The following is a 25,015-nucleotide window of genomic DNA, read 5'->3' on the forward strand; positions in this document are numbered from 1 at the left end:
AATAAGAAGACTGCAGAGGCGAGAAGGACGGGCGCAGGGGTAACGGAGCCCCTCACCCCTGTCGAGGAGCTGGCAGTATCAGTGAATCGTGATCAATGTATTTTTCCTAATTACGCCTAATAGTCAGCCCTTCATGTATCCAGTATGACCTATTGCTGTTTCCTAGGCTTATTTAATGTAAAATATTCAATTGGAATATTCAATTATTATCTTTTTAATTACCATATTGTATAAAGAAAACTCCTTGTGTGTTAAGTGTTGCTTTTACACGAAAATTACCAATTTGTCAACCTCTTAGTTCAAGGTGGAGTATTGCTGCTGGTGGAGCAGCCACCACCCATAGATGCTGATACTGCTGCTGTAAGTCCTTATTTCATAGCCAGTGTTTTAGGCTATTAATTAAGCCCACAGCCAGTAGCCTATTTTGTTTTCTATAGGAGGGTGATGAACAAACGTTCTCGGCCATAGAGGAGCCACCAACACTCTCTACAGAGGTAAAGCCTTTGCCATGATCAATTTCAAATTATTCAACCTACAGTTCAGTCTTCATTTAAGTGAAATGAATATGTACTTCAGACTGATAACGAGGCAGATGCTGAGGAGCCTGCTACAAGCTCCAATCAATACAGCAACGTAAGAAATAGTCATAGTTTATTCGTAAATGGGCCAAACTCCATCAAATGCTGAACATGGCTGCTTTGTTATTTTAGATGTCGGCAAAGGAACTCTACAGGGTCCATCTGCAGCGCCAGATAGCCAAGGGTGATCTGGAGATGGAATATTTAAAACTTAAAATTGAGGTAAAGATATGATGTGCAGAACAACCTGTCAGTGTTTCGATTATTGTATTTTTAATACAATGTTTCTCTTTTCCGGCAATGAAGCCAAAATTGGCAAATAATTGAAAAAATAAAAATAAGTGAAAATTGTCAACTGTGTTTCTTTAATTGAAATGATTTAGACATACAGTATTTGGTCACGAACTCTGTGACCATCTGCCATGTCAACGTGCTGCTGAAATGGTTCCTCCGGTACCAGCTCCTCATTCACTGGAGTGAATTCATTGCGCAATGTGGCAATGTTGTGCAATATGGCAGATGCAACAATGACACATGCCCTGTCTGGGCAGACCCTCAGCCTGCGCAAGCACTGAAACCTTTCCTTGAGAATCCCAAATGTCATCTCAATTTTTCCCCGGGTTCTGCTGTGAGCCACGTTGAAGCGTGTTTGCACTCCAGCATCCGGATCGGGGTACGGGGTCATGAGCGTGGGGAGGCACGGATATCCTCTATCCCCCAGGAGCCATCAAATTCTCCTGCAATTGCACATATAACACAAAGTTAGACACATGAATATTAGCAAAATTGCTCAATATAATATTAGTAATATAACGCACTCTGTAGAAATTTGGTGCTCAAATTTGATTCTCTGTACATCCTGGCATCATGCACAGAGCCTGGCCATCTCGCCTCCACATTGGATATAAGATTTGCAGCATCGCATATCATCTGGCAATTGAAAGAATACGTTTCTCAAACATTAAAGGAGCTTGAGGCCGGATTGAGGCAGGATTTATGAAAAAAATTCGTATACGTTTTAAGTTTTCTAGTAATAATGTCAGATGAAGCGTTCCAAACCCAAAAGAATGAGCCCTCTAGTGTATCTCTCCGTTGCCTTGAACAGGCTGTGTGCTGCAAAATGTGCTGCAATTCGGGCCCAAATTTCCCGCGCTGTCCTGCGGATGTGACGTCACATGACGCTGGATGCGCGTTCTCCCCGTTCTCCCGTGCCGGATTCGCTGTTGGCTGCAGTACCCCCGACGGCCGTCGTGGTGAAGGGTGGCGCTAGAGAGTCTCATTACTTAAAAGGAGCCTCATGCTCCTTTAAGAGAGCGCTCAAAAATAAAAGCAGCTTATGGTTCCATTATACCTACTTGGACATTGATGCTGTGGAAACCTTTTCTGTTGACAAAGTCAGCCTCATTTTGGGATGGTGCTATAATTGGCACATGCGTCCCATCGATGCATCCAATAACGTTTGGAAAGCCTGCAATATAACTAATGCTCATTAAATGTAATCTCACCAGCAAAGATTTCTGTGCATATTTGAGAAATCTAAGCGATGCTGACTTGCCAGTTGGAACTCCGTCTTAATGACCCTCGTAGGTTTGTGGCCAGGAAAACAAATAAAATTGTGAATGCAGTGCTTTAGCGCAGGGCACATTTTACGCACCGACCTGCAGGCAGTTGCTTTCCCAATGTGTTCAGCGTCTCCAACACTGTACAGGAAACTCCCAGATGCAAAAAAACGAAGAGCAATGCACATTGTTTGCAGCGACGAGAGGGCAGACCCGCGATGCGTAACGTTTGCAATGTATGGATGGAGAAGGTTACTTAAATACTACGGATGTCCCCATACCATTTTTTTCACACCGAGTATGAGTACGAGTATTTTAATTTGTGTACTCGCCGATACCGAGTACTGATCCGATACTTCTACCTCAAAAATAACTAGGCTAAAAATGCAATGAAAAATGCAATGAATTGGAAGACAGGTTTTATTTGCAACAGAAATTAAATTTTAAACAAAACTCGGCCAGCGGGGCTTTCCTTCGTGCTTTAGTCTCATCGCAGGTACATCAACGGCGCATGTGCGGTGCTTCACCTGAAGCCGTCCGTGTGAAACAACCAGAGGTGGGTAGTAACGAGTTACATTTACTCCGTTACATTTACTTGAGTACGTTTTGGGAAATTTTGTACTTTTAGGAGTAGTTTTGAATCACTATACTTTTTACTTTTACTTGAGTAGATTTGTGAAGAAGAAACTGTTACTCTTACTCCGCTACATTAGGCTACATTGAGCTGTTACTTTTCTTTTATCCTTTTTATCTACGTACGCGTCAATCTCATGACATCACTGAGTGATTCTTTGGGAAAAATGTTTGTTTTTGCATGTTTTGTCACATTTACACAGCCTCAAACACACACAGAGTTTCTATGAGTTCATGGGCTTGTTCTAGTTCTGCCTGATTAAAAAAGAAAAGTACAAAGGCTTGAAATTTTGTGCTACTTGTGCTTAAATTTTTTTTAATTCTGTTATTATTTTATTATTCATTAAAGAACATGAATTTACTTTACGATTAATTGAATTTAATTTAGCTATTTTTTTATTTATTTTATTGATTTAATTTGCCTGAAGATGATTATTTTGTACTTCAGACGTTACTCTACAGTTACTCAGTACTTGAGTAGTTTTTTCACCAAGTACTTTTTTAGTTTTACTCAAGTAATTATTTGGATGACTACTTTTTACTTCTACTTGAGTCATATTATTCTGAAGTAACAGTACTTTTACTTGAGTACAATTTTTGGCTACTCTACCCATCTCTGGAAACAACATAAACAATCAAATAGAATTTAAAAAACAGGCTAAATGAAATGATGTTACACACTCTTGTACAGTAGGTGGCGGTATGTACCTTAAAGTTGTTTGTGATCCGCGGCTAATCGGCTAACGGCTAACCGGAATGTAACAATGGGATTGTTTATGTTGTACTGTGAGTTACATGGAGTGTTTAATAAAGTTCCCTGTGAGTAAGGTTTGTCCAGTTTGTATAATTAAGGAAGATAGAATTTACTGAAACATGGAACAGCTGGCTACAGCCACAGAGCTGCTGCTGCTCAGTCAGGCTGCCAGGCCCGGGGAGCCGCGGGGCGGCTCAACATCTCCCCCTATCGGCGCTAACCAGTAACTACAACTATCGGTGCGTGGTATCGAAGAATTTTTGCGAGTATGAGGACGAGGGCAGTATCGGCCCCGATACCGATACCAGTATTGGTATCGGGGCATCCCTATTAAATACATCAGGGATTCTGTGGAAAAACGGTAGCGCTCTCGCAAATACTCATCGGGTAAAGATAAAATGTCATACCGTGGTCCTATCACCCTCTCACGGTGAATTGCACGAACAATTTGGGCTTCTATGTCGATAATGCGACCTTCGTCAAAGGGAAACGCCATTGTGTAACAAATTACACAGCAGCCCTCCTGAACTTGCGCTTAAATACCCGAACATAACTGGGTTATCTGAACAAAACCCTGAACAAAACCGGCATAAAACCTACCCCCTACCAGGTTATGTTCAGAGCCTATGTTACCATGGTGACTTACTTAACCTGACCATTTTGGAACGGAAATCCCAGGTTTACCATTTACCCTGGGTTAACATACCCAGTTTAGCCACTGTGGCAGGGTGCGTGCCACGGGGGCTCGACCGAAGGACGGAGAGACACAGAGCTTCGTGCAGACCCTTTATTTGTCACTTAAACACCCCACACACAGTGCACAAAAATGACAGCAGCTCCTCCGACCTCTTTGCTGCTGTCCAGCTCTGCCTTATAAGGGCAGGCCGGGTGGAGGCGTGGCAGCCACTCAGGTGGATGGGACACAGGTGCGTGTCCCGTCAACCTCTCCACCCGGCCACACACCAGATGTAGCAGGGCGAGTGCTACCGGGGCCGACCGAAGGATGGAGAGACACGGAGTTTCGTGCAGACCCTCTTTATTACAGCAAAAGATCACCGCCACACGTGCAGAAGCACCTTCACACCCAGCTTCACAGGAGACCCTTGCTGCTGTGCAGCCCTGCCTTATGAAGGCTGGCAGGGTGGAGAGGCTGATTGGGCCCACCTGGGCCCTAATCAGAATGGCTGCAGCTCCTCCACCCTGCCACAGCCACTAAACCTCCTTCTTGGAATACCCCCCAGGTCTCTGTATTTAGATTGTTTACTTATAGAGACTTGGAGCTTAACGATCATATATTTAGTAGTCCGCATCTAATTTTTCGGTCTCTAATTGGTACCAAATGCGCATTGGTTTTAATTTTTACAAGGTTATTTTGGTTAACGCCTCTATCACGCCGCACCTGGTGAACTTTTGGAGGGCGGGGAACTGCAACCAATTCTATTTTGCTAGGCACCTTGTTAGAGTCGCCAATTACATAATGCATTCCTACAGTTTTATTGGCAGGCATTGGTCCTGGAGAAGCAGCAGAGAAGTGTGTTAGACTGTAGCTCTGCATCCTGGCCTGGACCCTGGAGGGGGGGAGGGGGAGTGTCTAATAATATTGGCCAGATTTCTAGAAATAAGAGCTGCACCATCCCGGGTGGGATGGATGCTGTCTCTTCTAATCAGACCGAGCTTTCCCCAAAACGTCTTCCAATTGCCAATAAAGGCCACGTCTTTTTCTGAACACCACTGAGACAACCAGCAGCGGAGCGATAACATGCGGCTAAACATATCAACACTGGTCAGATTGGGGAGGGGACTAGAGAAACCTGCGGAGTCCGACATGGTTTTGGTGTAGTTACACGCAACACATTATTAACTTTAGTGACTTCCGACTGGCATAGACGGGTGTCATTAGCGCCGACATGTATGATAACTTTACCAAATTTACGATTATTCTTTGCCAGCAAATTCAAATTTGCTTCAATCAGTGCGTTTACATGGGAAGTTTAATTCCTCTTTAATTCAGAATTAAAATTAAATCTGATTTAAAATGAGTAAAATTTACCACCTAATTCCGAATGAAAATGGCCATTCCGAATTAAACTTAATTCCGAAGTAAGTGGCTGGTTTATTCCGATTTTAAATCCGATTAGAATAATTCCGCGATCATGTATACACTCCTTTCGGTTTAAATTAATTTTGGTCTTTCTGCGCTGCTCGTTCCCTTGCCCATCTGTTGCGATGACGCTTATATTCCGCGTTGGGCTTGTTTTCGAAACAAAGTTTCAAGATGGCAGCACGCAGTAAATGGTGGTCAAGAGTAGAGATGATTTATTTAATAAATAGCTTGGAGGACCTGGAAATAAATAAAAAAACAGATGGCAAGAAACATAAAAATTGTGAGCTTTTCAAAGTTGTAGCCGCTAATTGGCTAAGTTTGTTTTTCTTTCAGTAGACGTCATTTCCGGTAGACGTTACTTCCGGTCCGCCCCCCTATCCAATCAGAACCCTTCCAAACCCCAGACCTTAAGCGGAATTGGATAAAGCCGATCAAACGTGTTTTCCATGTAAACCTCAATTCGGAATTACTATTTTCCATGTAAAAACATCATGTAACCGTGGCCAGTGTTGCCCGCTCTGGCTCCTGGGCTCCCGGGATGCACCTAACTATGGTCGCTGGAGTCGGCCTCACATGCTGGACTATGGAGTCACCAATCACCAAGGTCGGTTTCTCAGTGGGTGTGTCGCTGAGTGGGGAAAAACGGTTAGACACATGAAGCGAGTGGTGGTGTTCCGTGTGCTTTTTAGGACTAGGCTTCCTCTGAACCGTCACCCAGCCGCCCTGACTGGCTGGCTGCTCGGGAGCTGCAGGGGAATGGCTAACAGCAGCTACTCTAGATCGGTACGTCGCCACTTTAGCATGGCTAACTGACGAGTCTACTTATCTAATTCCTGATAAAATAAGTTTGTTAGTGCACAGCTCTGCTTCTGTACGCATGTGAATGAGTGTACGTTTGTGTGTACATGAAAGTACAATCTGCATTGAGGCTTCTCACTTCGGGAATCCCGGTCTGTGATTGGACGATGCCTCGGCGTCGCCGCTGCTCATTTGCATAAAGTTCAGATTTTTCAACTTCAAATTGACGCGCCGGTCCCGCTGGTCCCACCGGTCCCGCCGCTTCTCGACGCCCGTTTTTATAGAAAATGAATGGCAGCCGGACGCCTATGACGCTTTCAGTGTGAACGCAGGGTAAGCTTCGCCTCCAATCCTATGAATAAACTACACTTCAGACAGTTACCGACTTCGCTAAAGGAGACAGAGTAATAGCTAAACATTTCACACACTGAGCAGCAAGAAGGAGAAACGATGGGAGAAGGGGAGACCATGCTAAGAGGCTAACAGACAGAAAGTGTACCGGTGATTGGTGACAGTGAAAGATACAGAAGAAAAAATGTGCAAGTTTTGAATTAAAAACAGAAGTTTACCAGGTATAGTATTATTTTATCAGAAAACAATCTAAGTTTAGACAAAAAAGTCTGGAGGATTCAGAGACTGCAACACCGTGAAAACAACAGGAAGTGACGCAATACGTGAGGCAATACATTACCCAATCAACCAACTTCTGTCCTGTTCCAAACTCGAGGTGACTGCCTGCTCCCCAGCTTAATAGGGTGACTTTTGTTACCATTTCTACCTGGGACATGTCAGTAGTTCATTCACAATGCCGGCAACCAATCAGTACACAGCCTATTTAATCATTAATGAGCACACCAAAATAGCTTCTTCTCATTAGAGGGCCATTCAGAGATTGTATTAGGATTTACACAATCTGTGCAGGCAATTTTTTCTCAAAACAACACTACGTACCGGAAGTGAAGACCTCAGAAACCTTTTAAAATAGCCAATAAATGCATTTCATGGGACTGATATCTTCAAAGTTGAACTGACTGTAGCAGCATACTTAAACATTCAAGAAGGAATTGTTATTTTTTTGTTCATTTGTTTCTCAGCCCGATTTTCTATAACTTCTTCATCACAGACGCTGGAGAAATGCATGTTTGGACCTGGCTTTTATCCATAAACTGTGGAAAAGAAAATAATTATTTACCAGACAATGATGAGGCACAAAAATCATCCCACAACCAATCTACACGATGATCAACAGGATCTGTTTCAAAACTTTTGTTGCTGGGACCCTGTCCAGTCTTGGGCATTTACTGGTGCCAATGGTTGGATGGAGGAGCATTGTCAGCGGTGTGAGAGCAGTGATCATTGCTCAAGCCAAAAACAAACCCTTGCCAGCTCGCTTGTCTCTCAGCCATCCTGCTCTCCAGTGCCTGCCAAGAACTTGTTTTTCATTACTCACAAGAGGTTGGAAGGGAAAAGGAAAAACTCTCTCTTATCTGAACTGCTTTTCACTGTCAGAAAAGATATGGCACGACACTGACTCATTTACAGATCTTCAGATCGTGTTAATACAAGAAGGCACAGTTCCGAGCATAGCTGGCTGGGATGCTCATTCCAGTGAATAATATTAACTCCACAAAAGCTTTTATTTAAATTATGTTTATTAGACAAACACATCACCATCCCACTATTTCAGCGCTGAAACATGACAACAATGTTACAAGCATCAACCAAGCAGAACTTTTATATGTATATGTATATATATATATATATATATATATATATATATATATATATATATATATATATATACATATATATATATATACATATATATATATATATATATATATATATATATATATATATATATATATATATATATATTAAGGATGCCCCGATAACGATACTGGTACCGGTATCGGGGCCCATACTGCTCTCATATACTCGTACTCGTACTCCAATACCACACACCGATACTCCATTGTTGTTGTAGTTACTGGTTAGCGCCGCTAGGGGGAGATGTTGAGCCGCCCCGCGGCTCCCCGGGTGAGTGTGCCACAGAGCTGCTGCTCAGCCAGCTGTTCCATGTTTCAGTAAATTCTATCTTCCTTAAAGGGGACCTATTATGAAAAACAAGTTTTTTCTTGCTTTAATATATATGGTGGTCTCCCCTCAGCCTGGCAACTCAGAGAAGGAGGAAAGCAACCAAATTCTGCAGTGTCTGTACAGCCGCCCGGATGAGCCGTCCACTGTCATGTGACTTCTACGAGCCGTTCAGATTCTGCTCCTGTCGTGACGGCACGACAGGGGCTAAGCGTGAAATCACGCCCACAACTAACTCCGTCGGCCGGAGCTTCCGCCATTTTTTCGTAGCGGTGTATTGCGTCATTCAGGCAGCCAATCAGCACAGAGCCTCATTATCATAGCCCCGCCCACTCAGAATCCTGCATAGATAATGAGGTTAGAGAATGGGAAGAAAAAGACATGGCTCAGATACTGAATTTCTAATTTAGTTAGCAAAAACAATCAAAAGCTTATTTTTAAGAGATTCAAGGCCTGTTTAAAATAGGTATTAGATGCCATAATAGGTCCCTGTTAATTATACAAACTGGACGGTTGAGTATTAACCTTACTCACTGGGAACTTTATTAAAGACTCTACGTAACTCACAGTACAACATAAACAATCCTATTGTTACATTCCGGTTAGCTGCGTTAGCCGCGCTAACAGCCCGCAGTCTGTCTTGCTTTTGTCGTCGTCCCTTATTTTGAAATATGTCCACCATGCTGACATCCCGCTTACATTAATTGTTGCTATCTTGCCTGAAACGGCGCTGCCAGTCTCACTCACAGGTATCACTCTCTTCTCATCACCACGTTAAGCTAACCGGACTGTAACAATGGGATTGTTTATGTTCTTCTTCTTCTTCTCTGTTTTTTTGCCAGATCGCAACCAACTTTAAGGTGCATACCACCACCTACTGTACAAGAGTGTGTAACATCATTTCATTTAGCCTGTTTTTAAAATTCTATTTGATTGTTTATGTTGTTTCACACAGACGGCTTCAGGTGAAGCACCGCACATGCGCAGTTGATGTACCTGCGATGAGACAGCGCGGAGGAAAGCCCGGCCAGCTGATTCAAATTGAATTTCTGTTGCAAATAAAACCTGTCTTCCAATTCACTGCATTTTTCATTGCATTTTTAGCCTAGTTATTTTTGTGGTAGAAGTATCGGATCGGTACTCGGTATCGGCGAGTACACAAATTAAAATACTTGGTACGTAAAAAATAGTATTGGGGCATCCCTAATATATATATATATATATATATATATATATATATATATATATATATATATATATATATATATATATATATATATATATTAGGGACGCACACTGGTCCACTGTGGATCATCCACATCTGTAACTTCACACATGGGATATAATATATATATAATATAATAATACACACTTTACTGAAGCTAACGTGAGTTCTGTCTTAACTTGATGTTGCGGCAGCTGTTTATGTTGAGAAGTTGAAGCAGATTTTGTTGCCAAAACCTAACCTGTTTGGACAGCAGTTACAGAAAAGGAAAAAAAAATCTACACTTACATAATGAAACAGGATTCTAAATCAATGATAATGCTTGTGGACGTTTAATGGTGACGGTTTTATATATACACGTCTCATGGCTTGGTGTTAATAATTAATAAATCCTTTATTCATCACAAAACGCAGCTTTCAACACCCATTCTCATAAAAGACTGACATATGTTTTTGTTTCAACCCTTTTAGTGTAATTTTTTTATCCAGCTCATCATCTCAGCCACCAAGCTTGTGCTTTTCACAAACCACTGAATCTACCTGGGAGCCGAAGGTAATGAGACTTTTCTCTCTGTCAGCCAGTAAATTACAGGTGTAGGGTGGGAAGAAGGTGGGTACGGACCCACAATTCTTTTTCTCCTATACAACTTTTTAAGAGCCGTTGAGAAGTTATGACACGGCATTGGTGGAGCTGACGTGAGTTTCAGATGGCCTTGGGAAATGTAATCATAACAAAGTCCTGCATTTAAAGGATTGGGGCAGCTGTGGAGTAGTCTGTCACATTCTTATTGCTGCTGCAGTGGTGCACAGCCGACAGACGACGACGGATGACTGTGACAGCAAAACAACATAAAGGAGGCTCTTTCACCTCAGCCATTTATTTCCACGCGGAGCGGTGATCGATAAAGTCAGCAAGATTTACCACATCGAGGAGGATGATGATCCGTCTCACTGCAATCGGAGCAGTGTTTCCCTTTTTCAGTCTTGTTTTCATATCCAATTGTGGGAAGCCATTAAGATTTAGAGAGTTTTGTGTGTGCGTGTTTTGGCTTTTCACTCATGTCTGCTAATGATGACAGTGACAGCTACTGGAGCTGTAGGTTGTGATTTTATTTGCAAGATCCAGAAAAATTCAAATGCTAACCACAACCCAAATTTGCCAGTAATAATGTGCAATATGTTCCATTAGATTCAAAGTTGAACTTTTAGAGAGTTACCAGGTACCATGAAATATTGCTTAACTGATTGGACCAAACTTGTTAATATTACTGTGTAATATAGATCCAAAAACAGCGAAAAATTGGAGACGTACAACAAATTTTAGTTTAAAAAAAAAAAGCAGTGATTCATTAATATACTTGTATTGATTTGATGTCTGTGAGGACAGTAGGGACTCACGGTATTGCTCTTTATTAGGGCCCGAGCACTGACAGTGCGAAGGCCCTATTGTATCTGTAAGAAATATTTTTGCTTTTCTCATTTTTCTTCTGACGAAATGAGGGCCTTTTTGCCCCCCTAAACGTGGCCCAAAAGTCACCAAATTTTGCACGCAAGCCAGGCCTGGCGAAAATGTTTATATTTAAGGGTTTGCATTAATGGCCGTGGCAAAATGGCTCAACAGCGCCCCCTAGAAAACTTCGTGCCTCAAGCCCCACAATACGGTTTGACGTACATGCACGAAAATCGGTACACACCTGTATCATGTTGCAATTTAAAGAAAAGGGCCGCAGAGAATGTTGATATTTTTAAAAGGAGGCTCAAGACACACCTTTTTAGTCTGGCTTTTATCTGATCTTATTTACCTAGTGTTTTTAGCTATGTATTGTGTCTACTTCTTTAGCTCTTTTATCATCTCTAAAACTTTAATCCATTTTAGTGACTTTTTACTTTATGTTATTTATTATTCATCTTAAGTTTTATATAGATTTCTCTAAAATTTTACACTTTTAGGCATTTCTTACTTTCTTTTAATCTTTTAGTTTTTAGCTCCAGTGTTTCCTCAGGGGGGGTCGTTCACACTGGGAGGTGTGCCTGCTCCGCCCATGGGGGTGTCGTCATGGGGATCCCTCAGGCCTGGGTAGCTGGGGGGGGGGGGCTCCACCTTCTGTGTGGGGTCTGCCCCGGTCTGTCCGGGTTGGGGGGGTCTCTGTGGCGATGCTTCTGGTGGTCGTGGTCGGTGGAGCTTCTCAGTGTGGACGGCCACCCATAGGTAGTGTTTTCCTCACCTGGATCGTTAGTGCTAAGCCATGTCACCAGTCCACTTATTGTGTGTGTGTGTGTGGGTGTGGGCGTGTGAGTGTGTGCACATGTATATGAGTGTGAGTGAGTGTGTGTGTGTGTACGCATGGGGGGTGGGGTCGTATGGAATGTTTTAAATTGTGTTTTTTATTGTTATTTTATTCTGCATGTAAAGCACCATGTGTTGCATTTTATATTGTATGATTTGGCGCTATACAAATAAATAAAGTTTAAGTTTAAAAGTCTCTTGGCGCCATGGCCAAAAGAGAAACAGGAAGTCGACCATTTTGAATTAATCGTGTAATTTTCGCGCAATTTATGCCATTTCTTTGGCGGTTAATACGGCCCGAACCGTAACATTCACCCAGGTGTGTTATACATCAAAATGTGCGTCTCGATCCTGCAACGATGGGCATTACTTTTCTCAGTCAAAAGCGTTACCGTGGCGACGATAGACGCCAAAAAGGGTGCCCCTCCTTCATCTGATTGGTCGATGTGATAGTCCATATTTTCTGCCATAACTTTTGAATGGTTTGACATAGAGAGTCGTGGGTGGTGTCATCGGACTCGGTTTTGAGTACTTGACCTTCATTGGCATGAATTAGCCCCGCCCCTTCTTATGATTGGTCGATATTTGATAGATCCTATTTTCTGCCATAACTTTTGAATGGTTTGACATAAAGAGTCATGGGTGGTGTCATCGGACTTAGTTTTGAGTCCTTGACTTTTATTGGTGAAAATTCCTGCCGTTGGGAGGAAGTGACGTGTCACAGCAGCAGTAGCAGCGCACCGCTCTGCTATTTCCCGTTTATCCTGGCCAAAACAAGATGACATTATATAATATCATTATATACGAATATTATAATATTAATTATATAATAATATTATTATATAATATAATACTTAATATTATACTTGACATATACGTATCACTTAGCAACCAAACACTGCTGCATTGCATTGTGGGAAGTTTCTGCTTAGCTAGTGTCCATCAATCCACACTAATAAATTTCTCCGGAATGAGTATGGATAGCGCATACTATTGAGTACGTACTAATGTTTCGGACGCACTAAAAAATCTCACATACTGTTTTTGCATACTCATTAGTGTGGAAGTATGCAATTTCGGACGCAGCCATAGTGTCCATAGTGTCATTTATTTATTTTTGTTACCATGGCAACATAGAGTAGTGCATGCTGGGAGACAGGAAATAGATTTGCCATGTGGCCAGCAGCCACAGCAGTGTGAGCAGTAATCAGCTCTTCGATCAGCAGGCTTTAATTCTTTCTCCCTCTTTGCTAAGGCAATATCTGTAAGTATTATTTATTCAGTAATAGACTTGGGAAACTTATGATGAAGATGTTTATGGAGATTTGAGTTCATGTGAATAAAGAGACTGCTGAGATGCTACTTGTGTTGTAAGTGTGACACCCCTGTTAGGGAGTGGTCACAACAATGTGATTTTGTGTATATGTGTACAAATGGGACACCTTCATTAAAAAGTGTATTTTATTTTCATGCATTTTATTTATAATCTTAATAACCGATGTAAAGGGGGCCGTTTACACTGGGAAGCAGTGGGGCGGAACGTTGTGGTCGCTCCAGGGGTTCCGGGGTGCGGTAAGAGTGGTACACCTGTTCCTGCCACCTCAGAAATGACTTGCCAGAGAACGAAGAAGGTCGTGCTTTAATTGCTCCGCACTCCACCCGCTTTCTACAGGTAAACATATTTGTTACCACGGTCCTCACCCTTGGGACCCGTAACAAATCTTGGGGGCTCGTCCGGGATCGGCGCCACCTAGAGGTTCGGGGCTGATCCACCAATGACTTCTGGGACCAGGATCGGAGCTGATGCTGGTTAAGTGAGCGGTGAGCGGGAGCGGAGCCTGATCCATCATCGTGTTGGGGGACCCATCGAGAGGGACAGTCGGGAGCTGCAGCCATGACCGAGGAGGGGAGGAAGAGCCTAGTGTGGGACATTAGGAAAAGCCTACTCGTTCTGTCGGCGGAGGAGCTCTACGAAGTCGCCAAGAATGTGGGGCCAGAGGGACCGGATCAGCCAGAGCTCAACGCGGAAGACCAGGAAGAATGCTTCAGATACATCAGTTCTTTCATGTACAGTAAGAACTTGCTTGAGGATAGTGGGATGGTGAACTTGTTAAAGTTAAAAGACTTTATTGATGAGGTAATTGCGAATCGACAAGTGCGAGCTACAAATGATGTTAGTGAGGCTGTAGATTCATGTACTGCTCCCGCTTCGGGTGGCACGGGTGTTAGCCCTATACAGACTGTTCCGGTGACCACGCCAGCTAACATGGTCAACCAGCCACATGTAGTAGGTGCAGCTAATCAGACTGGTTTAGCCAGCCCTGTTTCTGATAAGAAGAATAGTGAAACGCTGGTAGTCCTGTGAGGACATCCATCCAAACTACCTCCAAGATTACTAATCTTGAACTACAGGAAATGTTGAGTAACGTTGAGGAACTTTGTAAGAGATTTAGGCAGAGCATAATGGTACCTACTGAACGGTCACCACAACACTCAAAAGAGTTACCAGGCCAAGTTAACCCAGATCCAAGAGACCCATTCCGACCGAGTTCGCACGGGCAGCTAAGGGCCCAACCCACTCGCGAGGGTACAGTCTCTCTGAGAGATCTCTCTCATCTCCAGAGAAGAGAGTTTAAAGTACAAGTTGGGGATCATTCATCCGATATTAGTTACAACCAAATTTGTAAACAGATGGATGAGGGGATTAGAGAAGGCTTCCCTGACGCAGAAATAATTCGTGGTGTGCTCAGAATGATAAAGCCGGGAACTTTTAAAGACATGCTGATCAATAAGGATGATCTCACTTTACTGGAATTAAAGGGGTTCCTTCAGGTTCATCTGAGAGAGAAGAATAGCACCGAGTTATTTCAAGAGCTAATGTGTGCCAGACAAGATGAGGGGGAGACACCACAACAGTTTCTTTAACGTGTAATAGGGTTGAAGCAGCGGGTCCTCTTCACATCCAAACTTGCAGACGTAGGGATAAAGTACAGTCCAGCTACTGTTCAGGATGTATTCTTATATTCAGTCTACCAGGGCCTAAGGTATAAGCACAATGACATCTGCAGAGAGTTAAAACCGTTGTCGAGTGGAGAAGTGAGTGACGAAACAATCTTACGCCACATCATGAAAATCACTAGTGAGGAAAGTGAGAGACAGAAGAGAATGGGGTCGTCGTGTAGACAGAACGCTACTAACGTGCACAGCGCTCATTCCAAGCTGAGCACCGTCCGGGAGTGCAGTAAGCAAGATAGATCGGTTCCTACAACCAAGACAGACCCAATTAAAGAGCTTACAGCCAAAGTCACTGAGCTCAATGGGCTAGTGGAAGCGATAAGACAGCAGGCTCTGTCTCGACCAGTAGATCCAGTGAACCCAGATTCACAGAACAGGTCGGGACACAGGAGATACAAAACCTTTGGGTGTCCAAGTTGCGTTGAACAGAATCGTTCAGAGTGTCGCCATTGTTTCAGCTGTGGTGAAGAAAGCTACAGGGCTGCTGGCTGTCTGAAAAAACGTAAGAATCAGGGAAACACGAACCGGTCTCTGCCGTGGGGCATGCAGTGACCGAGTTAGGAAAAGAGCCTCAATGCCAGCATTTAAGGGGGGTAGCGACCCAGCCTAGCTTTAATAACAGAAAAGCAGGTTCACCCTTGTCAGTTAGGCCAGAGGTGACTAATCCTCAGCAGGGAAAGTCAGTTGCTTCGTCTAGCGTTATGTTACTTCAAACCAAACATGGAGCTGTTGCTAAGCTAATCGGAAAGAAAGCTCTCATACAGTGTAACTTGAACGGCTTAGCAGTGAAAGCATTACTTGACACAGGTGCTCAAGTTAACATCATCAGTCGTCAATGGAAAGACAAATACTTACCCGACTTAGTCATGAGACCTCTGTCAGAGATCATAGAGGAAATGGATGAAATGAGAGTGTGCGCGGTCAACGGGGAAACCATACCATTTGACGGGTGGGTACCCATAATGATCAACTTACCGGGGGGTGAGGACCCTAGCCTGTCCATTAGTACTCCAGTTCTTATATGGACAAACCATTGATTGGTTTTAATGTTTTGGAACAGATCATTGAGGGACAACCGGAGCGGTTGATACCTACCCTTGTCACATTTCTTTGTAACGCAATTCATCTTCCTCCTGAGAAAGTGGAAGGGATTGTAAACTTTATCCAGACGGAAGAGCCGAAACGGCCACAAGGGTACTTGAGAACAGGCGAAAGGGACGTAGTCATCTCTGCGGGACAGGTCACCTGGGTGAGGTGCCGGGTCTCATCGAACGTGAATTCGTCTGATGGTCTGATGTTGTTTGAGGCCGAGGAGGGCAACCAGGCCGTAGAACAGTTAGATGCCTTGACAGGGTTAGTCCAGGTGCGGAATCCAGCTAAACCCTATGATGAGGCATTGTGACACCGTGGCTGACCTGAAAGTCAGCTTCCTACCCCCTGCAGAGGCGACACCTTGGAAGTAGCTTCAAAAATGAGGCATTGTGACACCATGGCTGACCTGAAATGTCAGTTTCCTACCCCCTGCAGAGGCGACACCTTGGAACTGGCTTCAACAAAGACTTGAACCACGGGAATGCCATATGATGAAGTTCCTGACTGACTATGGGGTAGTTTCCAACTGAATGATCACATCTGACTGTAAATACCCTTTAATTGCTTTTTGTCTTTCACCTTTGATTTGTTGATTCTTGCCGTTTGTGCTTTGAACTTACTGTATAAAAGTCCTGTTGTCAAACCATTCAGGGTCAGCACACCAACCCAGCCATGCACTGCGTTTGGTCCGCTCACCGCCGGCTACTGAATAAAACTCACTACACCACAGCGGATTTCTGAACTGAATTTTATAATATTCCTCAACCCCTACGTCACCATTGCTCTCAGTAATGATACTAAACATGACATTACCGTAACCAGAAGAACGGCTCTAGGCACCTTGCAGCCGATTGAACGCATTGTGGAGGCAGAAGCTCCAGATGAACGCCAATCTGCCGTGACAGTCCGCAAAGTAACAGTTGAGTCAGCTGAACCTCCTTCGTTTTCTTGGCACCCGCCAGTGAACCATGATCATTTAGAAGCGAAACAACAAGAAGTTGTAAAGAAAATGCTGTTTGATGAGTGCAACGCTTTCGCGAAGGACGAAAATGATATTGGTTGTAATCCCGATTTGAAAATGGTGATCAACTTAAAAGATGACATACCAGTACAGAGAGCATACACTTCCATACCGAAACCGTTGCTGCGGGAGGGTAAACAGTATGTCCAAGACCTCCTGGTGAAAGGATGGATAGTAAAATCCAAATCCTCTTATGCTGCTCCGATTGTGTGCGTGCGGAAGAAAGACGGTTCCCTCCGCCTTTGTATAGACTATCGTCTGTTGAACCAGAAAACAGTGCCGGATCGACATCCACTACCGCGAATATGAGAACTGATCGATACCATCCATCCATCCATCCATCCATCCATCCATCCATCCATCCATCCATCCATCCATCCATCCATCCATCCATCCATCCATCCATCCATCCATCCATCCATCCATCCTTCGCTGCTTATCCGTTCCCGAGTCATGGGGGCAGCAGCCTCAGCAGAGATGCCCAGACTTCCTTCACCCCAGACACTTCCTCCAGCCCTTCCGAGGGTAGTCCGAGGCGTTCCCAGGCCAGCCGAGAGACATAGTCTTTCCAGCGTGTCCTGGGTCTTTCCCCGGGTCACCTCCCGGAGGGACATGCCTGGAACACCTCCCTAGGGAGGCATCCAGGAGGCATCCGGTACAGATGACCAAGCCATCACAGCTGACTCCTCTCAATGTGAAGGAGCAGCGGCTCGACTCCGAGCTCCTCCCGGGTGACCGAACCCCTCACCCTATCTCTAAGGGAGCGTCCAGCCATCCTGCGGAGGAAACTCATCTCGGCCGCTTGTATCCGCGATCTCATCCTTTCGGTCACTACCCAAAGTTCATGACCATAGGTGAGGGTAGGGGCATAGATTGACCGGTAAATCGAGAGCTTCGCCTTTCGACTCAGCTCCTTCTTCACCACGACGGTCTGGTACATCGACCGCATAACTGCGGACGCTGCACCGATCTGTCTGTCAATCTCCCGCTCCATCGTTCCCTCACTCGTGAACAAGACCCCGAGATACTTGAACTCGAGGACGAACTCTTTTGGACTCTCGGACAGCTCTCGGGGGTAGGGCATTCGCGGACATCCCCATACCACTCTCAGGGAAACCCTGCAGAACGCTTTAACCGAACTTTGCTGCAGATATTGCGTACTCTGACAGACAAAGAAAATGAAACATGGAAAGATCATCTCCCACAAGTTGTACACGTGTATAACTGTACCCGTCATGAGTATTTCTTGCTCTTCGGTTGTCACCACCGGCTTCCGGTAGACCTATTGTACTGTATTGTTCGCACAGGGGATACGCAGAGAAATGGCGGAAAAGAATGACAGAAGCCTACCAGGTGGCTAACAGAAATAGCCTCTTGGCTAGTGGTAAGGGAAAGTCGTACTATGATCAGAAGGTGAGGGGAGTAGTACTGAAACCGGGGGATAGAGTGTTGGTTAGGAGAGCACGGCGGACCGGGGAAATTGCGCTCTTAGTGGGAGAACAGGATATATGTGGTCAGAGAACAAGTTTCGGATAACCCAGTGTATGTCGTCCATCCGGAGGGTAATGGACAGGGGAGGACTAGAACCTTGCACCGAAACCTGCTCCTGTTGGTCAACGATTTGCCAGTGGAGGGCCCACAACCGGTAACTAAGACAACTTCAAAGCAAACGCGAACACAGACAAATAGTTGTGAGAGGATAAAGAACCGTAACAAACAGACAAGAAATGCAGAGAACGCAGAGACCTCTGATTCAGACGATGACTCAGGTAACGGGTATTGGCTAATGTTGAGGAATTTATCAAAAACCAGTTCAGAAGTCCGCTCGTGGTATAGAGAGTTTTTAATCAGTAAGCCGGCGGTGGGCATGACCAGCACAGATCAAGTCTGTAGTTGGTGTGCCGACCCAGATTGGTTTGGTCAAAGGGTTTTTATACAAAAGTTACAGGAATAAACCAGCCCAGTGAGAGCCAGTCAGAGGTGGGACCCTTTAGCTTTGGGACCACCCTTCAGGGATCAGGAAGTCCGTATATGGTCTTTGTCTCTGTGGGGGCTGGAAGTCTCAGCAGGGATGCAAGACGCCGGACCTTGCGTGACAATGTCCCGGCAGGGGTCTTCAGGAACTGGAACCTGCATGTCTATGTCTTAAGGGGGACATGAGGCCAAAAGCAATCTGCAAGGTGTCGTTGTGTCCCTGCAGGGGTCAAGCGCTGCTGGAATTCTCCGCAAGGCATCGTTGTCTCCCTGCAGGGGTCAAGCTGCTGGAATGTTTCATCACTAAGAATACCACAGACCTGGATGGAACCCAGAACAGCAGTTCCTCCTGAGAAGTTAGCGGTTAGCCAGAACAGGGGAGAACCAGTAAGACAAACGCGGATCCAGTCAGATGAAAGACGTGTTCGGGGTTTGGGAGGTCATGATGAATCATGCCAGTAGGGGCAAACTGTCTTTGCCCCAAGACGATCACAGACTCGCTCCATCAATGGAAGATCTGGAGTTTCTCCAGATAATGGAAGCTAGTGGAAGATAGTGCCACCATGACAGCTCCAAAAGTTGGGTCGCACCTTTACCATTTCAGTTCACCTTTGGGAACAGTCCCTCACCTGCCGTTGTTGTGTACAGTCTGCGACGGGCAGCTAAGGAAGCAGAGGCCGACTATGGAAGCGACGCCAGAAGATTTGTCGGCCGCGAGTTCTATGTTGACGATGCTTTAAAGTCTTTTAGCACTGAGGAAGAAGCCATCAGTGTCCTTCAGCGAGCGCAGCAGATGCTTGCAGCTTCCAACATTAGACTGCACAAAAAATTCCCATCAGAAGATCGCTCCAAGGACATCAACAGCCTAGATCTCTTCGTTGATGATCTGCCTATCCAATGTAGCCTTGGATTGTTCTGGAATATGCGCACGAACATCTTCATGTTTCAGATCAAAGACGATCAGAAGCATTTCACACGCAGAGGTGTACTCTCAACAGTGAATAGCCTCTATGACCCCATAGGGTTCCTTGCACCCATCACAATTCATGGAAGACTCATACTTAGGGAGCTCACCAGGCAAGCAGAGGATTGGGACTCACCTCTTCCCAAAGAGATAGAGTTTGAGTGGACTAGATGGAAACAGTCACTTCAAGACCTAGAAGGACTTCAAATCCCACGCTGTTATACATCCTTCACCACTGGTGCACCAGGAAGAAAAATCTGTGTCTTTGCAGATGCATCAGTCAAAGCGATCGTAGCCGTGGCCTACATCAAGGTGACAAGCCACCAAGAACAGACCGAGGTTGGGTTTGTGTTCGGGAAGGCAAAGTTGGCCCCTCAACCTGGCCTAACTATCCCAAGAGTGGAGCTCTGTCTGTCTGTACTTGCTGCTCGAGGTCGCTGAGATGATTGCTACAGAGATGGACACAACATTTGACATTTGGGGTACAGTATTCCCTTGCTATAACGCGGTTCACCTTTCGCGGTCTTGCTGCTTCACGGATTTGCATTGTGTACTGTGTTCTGCATTCTGATTGGCTAAATAAAACACTGTGCCAAATTTAAATTTGCAAATCTTCTCCAAAACCCATGATGTCGACAAAACGTTCACCACCGACAAAGGCACTTGTAATCGGGCCCAAAAGGCAGAGGAAGATGCTTACTGTCGCAGAAAAAGTTAAACTTCTGGACATTCTAAAGGAAGGTAAAAGCGTCGCCTTTACGGAATTAACGAATCTATGAAAAAAGAACGCCCTCCCTTTTTGAGATAACCTCTTATCTGTTTGTTTGGACACTACAGTGCAGGAGCAAGAGGACGAAGATCACTATAGCAAAGTCAGAATTCTGTTAGGGCTTGGCCGGCTGGGCTTTCCTCTGCAGCCCGGTCTCGCTGGGAGGGCGGAGTCGGCGCGGTGTGTGGCCAGGGGGGGAGCTGCGCGCGCGCCGACAAGGACGAGCCGGGTGCGCTCCGGCGGACAGTGGAGTTGCGCTCTGGGCGCTTAGCTGCGGCTCGTCATCTAATCTGTGAGAGAGGTTAAAGAGCAGGACTGCCAGTAGCTTGGGGTGAGTTTGTTTTGTTGGTTTGTTTAGTTGTTTGCTGGTTGCTTTTTCTCTGTGATTTTCGAGTTCCCTGTGAGGAAGGTTTGTGTTCCTTTTTGAGTAAGAAGTTTTTTGCTGTACATCTCTCTGAGGATTCCCTGTGGGAGATGTTTTGTCTTTTCTATTAAACTCCGCTGTGTTTTTGCTTTAGTTTAACGCGCTTGGGTTCAAAAAAGAAATCCTTAACAAATTCTCCTGGTTTGACTAATGGTGTCCATTACCTCAAATGTTTTATTTTTCTAAATAGATATGCAGTTCACTGCAACTCAGAGGCAAAAACAATTTAGCTGCTGTGCATTTTCTGCTTCGTGCAATCTACTTGATTTAAAGGCAATGTGACACACACAGCAAGCAGAGTGGGAGAGAGTCTGTAAAGGGATCCTTTTTATCGAAAGACCAATTTTATGACCTTTCTGCAAATATTTTGCCATGTTATAATCACTTTTTCTAGAGAGCCTGGGTCAGCAACTGCAGCTGCAACGGAAGCACAAAATAATATTGAAAACTGTTAGTAGCAAAAAGATTTTTTCAAATCTTTAGCCCTATATTAGTTTGATTTCACAAAATGCCTGTCTTTTTAAAGCGAAGATTTACTTCTTTGGAAGCACAAATTTCCCTTTGCATAGTTTTACAACAAACTGATTATTTTATGCTTATTTTTGTCTGCTTTTGTCCAAAGCCAGACGTACAACATAGCGACATCTGTGGAAGAAAGTAATACAGAAAAAAAATTGTTGCCCTCCAAACTTTGGATGCCGTTGGAAGATAAGTTCAATGAGCCGTCTAACTTTACTTTACAATCCATTTTACAGCATGACAGAGACCGACTGCAGTCAGATGGTGGATACAGAAGATGACAGATTAAACAATTTGGCCCTAAAGCATCTTCGAAAAAGTGTCAAATGAATTTTTTCGAACTGAAATGGAAAAAAAATGAATAGTTGTTCACCGTTGTGTGTGCGTATGAATGACACAATACAGTAGATATTTTCCTAGATTTGTATGTCATAAAATCAAACGTTTATAAGTCGAGGGAAAGTCCTGCTGGCGATATAACTGTCACCAGTAACACGGTTCATAAAGGAAGATAGAATTTTGAGAGTTCATGGATCTATCCAGTACCCCAGTGTGATGTGCTTCCAGCCCAGGAACTTAATGTCCATGTTTTCAATAAAGAAGGCATTATATTTATTAAACAACAGTTAAACATTTCTAGCATGTTTTTTTCGTGATTTAAAAATGGCCTCCTGAATGACTGGGTTTGAAAAACAGCTTTATTTATCACCGTCTCATTGTTTGCCAGCATTTCAAAACACGTCAACATGAAGGTCCCTCAGGTCCCCCAAACGTTCACCTAACATTTTAGCTGGTAATAATGCTGTGTATTTAATGCAATTCTTTAAAATGAGTATTTAAATCACGACATGAAAGCAAAAAATAACAGCTTGTGAATGGCCCAAACAGCCTTCATAAAACAAAAAGTGGGGAATTATTTCAGGTTGATGCGTCCGTTCTAAGGATGTAAAGAAAGTGTAGGCTGTTTTTTAAGGAGATGAGATGGACAGAGAATATTGTCAACAAATGTGCAAGAAAATAATTGAAAAAACAGATTTTAAGGATTTGCATATCTCTTCCTCTACAGTGCATGCTAACATTACATCATTCAAGGAATATGAAGGTATTACAGTGCATAAAGGGCAAGAGCTCAAGCTTAACTGCAAACCTGTGACATCTGCTCCTTCAGACAGTTCCGCATCTAGAACCGTCATGCACCAATTGCAAATATAACCACATTGGCAGACAGTGGGTTACTTAGGGACACATTTAGTCGAGCACTATAATACAGGGCTGCAGTTACAACTGAACTGGGTGAAAAAGAAGAATATAAAGCCTTTTATTGCTGTTGTACAGGAACAGAGGATAATAGGTGTACAATTAAATAACATTTACCTTGCCCAGGAGTGGTGCCTAGAGGGCTCCGAGGAGCCGGGTACTGTGGTCTGACACAATCCACCCCCAAAGCAAGAATGACCACCTGTAATCGGCCGTCAGGAGCAAGCAGCAAAACCAGCCCTGCAAACAGTTTTCTGAAAGAAAAAAATGTGACAATGGCAACTCCTTACATTTAAAGATGTTGAGATGTGTTTGCAGGACGAATAGGAAAAATTAGTTACTTAAATGTGGAATTCTTTGGTACTTACAATGCTAGAATTACTTTTGAGTGTGAGTAGGAACGGCAACATTATCAAGTAGGAACTTTACTTTACAAGGCCTGAAATGCAGAAATGGATGCACATTAACAATCTAAATTCAGAAAGTGGAAAAAAATGAAATATTTATATTTTCTATCAACAATAGTCGACATGAATGTAAAAACTAGTGCATTTTCTAATTTACAAATTATTTTTTTGAACTGTTTTTAGTCTTTCTATTTTCGAGAAGATCAACAAAAATGACCAGAAACCATTTCACTCCTAGACAGAAAGCAGCTTGTGAAATGCATTTACCTTTTGCTCTTTTTTTTACAGTATAACCTTAGAGATATTGTCTGGCCAACAGGACAGAATAGAAAATGACCCACACATGGATTCAAACTCAAGATTCTCAAAAAAGGACGGGTCATCATCCAGTTCTGAAACTCCTGGATTAAATATCAATTAAAATATTCTGCATACGACTTCATATACAGTCCTATTTACATGTCCTATTAACCTTTTGACCACATGCATCCATGTTGGTAACAACCAGAGCAGTTTGGCTGAAGTAGAAATAGAAAAAAAAAATCGATAACAGTTCATCTTTGATAAGTGGCGGCCCATTTCCTTTCGCATTAGAGCTCAGCCAAAGGGAGATGTTTTCTTCCTCCTCCTCATCGTAAACAAAAGCGGACTCGTCGTTCATCCAACCCCGTGACTTGATCAATTATGCATGTCACCCAAGCGTGCCTTTCTTTCTCAAATACTTTTGTGCTGCAGCTGAAACTGTCATATGGCGACAGGTGTTTGTGTTTAAAGACACAGTGTCATCTTCAGGCTGTTAATTGAAACCATGACAGTCCCAAGGCTCTTTCTTGTGTTTGTTTTTGCTTTTTTTCAACCATTTCACAATTCGACAGGATGGGATCGCAGATTATGTTTAATGTGTTTGAAAAACATTTTATGCATATAGAAGCTATACTTGTGGAGGTTTAGTGTCAAACAAGGTTTTAGCATTAAGGATTATATTTTAACAGTCCTGAAAGATTTTTTTTTTTTTTTACCCCAGTGCCCGCTCAGAATAAGAAGGATTTTAAAGTTATATAAGCACATTTTTATGATTTTTATTTATTTTTGGTGAAGTCTAAATAATGTTTTCTTGCTACATAGTCTTGATGAAGCCAGTTGTTAATGAGCACGTTTTATTTTGATCTTCAGATGTCAAAGTGCAGTAGGAGGGCACGTGTAGTTTATTTTTTTGCCTCTTTGTGCTTCTGCTTCTTCACACATACAGTTTTTGCTCTACTATGTATTTATGCATTATTTATGCCAGCACGTATTCATAGTCACTTAAGAATGTAACGTTTTTGCCAACAATAAGGGTTTTAAGATGTGATGCTTAAAAAACAAAACAAAACAAATAACTATAAAAAAAGCTAAATGACTTATTCATGATTCATCATTAAACTTAATTATCATTACAACATACGACTGCATAATACAATTGCATCTGTAGCCTCTGTGCTAGCCATTAAAACGTCAAACAATAAAGTAACAAGGTCAAAACCATTAAGATAATTAAT

General features: G+C 43.5%; 1 pseudogene; it reads right to left on the reverse strand.

Annotated features, from left to right (window-relative positions):
* The window catches only part of LOC133454465 (putative nuclease HARBI1), a 36,846-nt pseudogene extending 32,826 nt beyond the window's left edge, over positions 1–4,020 (reverse strand).
* Between the last annotated feature and the right edge of the window lie 20,995 nt (positions 4,021–25,015).

Source organism: Cololabis saira, chromosome 11, assembly GCF_033807715.1.
Source record: "Cololabis saira isolate AMF1-May2022 chromosome 11, fColSai1.1, whole genome shotgun sequence".
Lineage (NCBI taxonomy): Eukaryota > Metazoa > Chordata > Actinopteri > Beloniformes > Belonidae > Cololabis > Cololabis saira.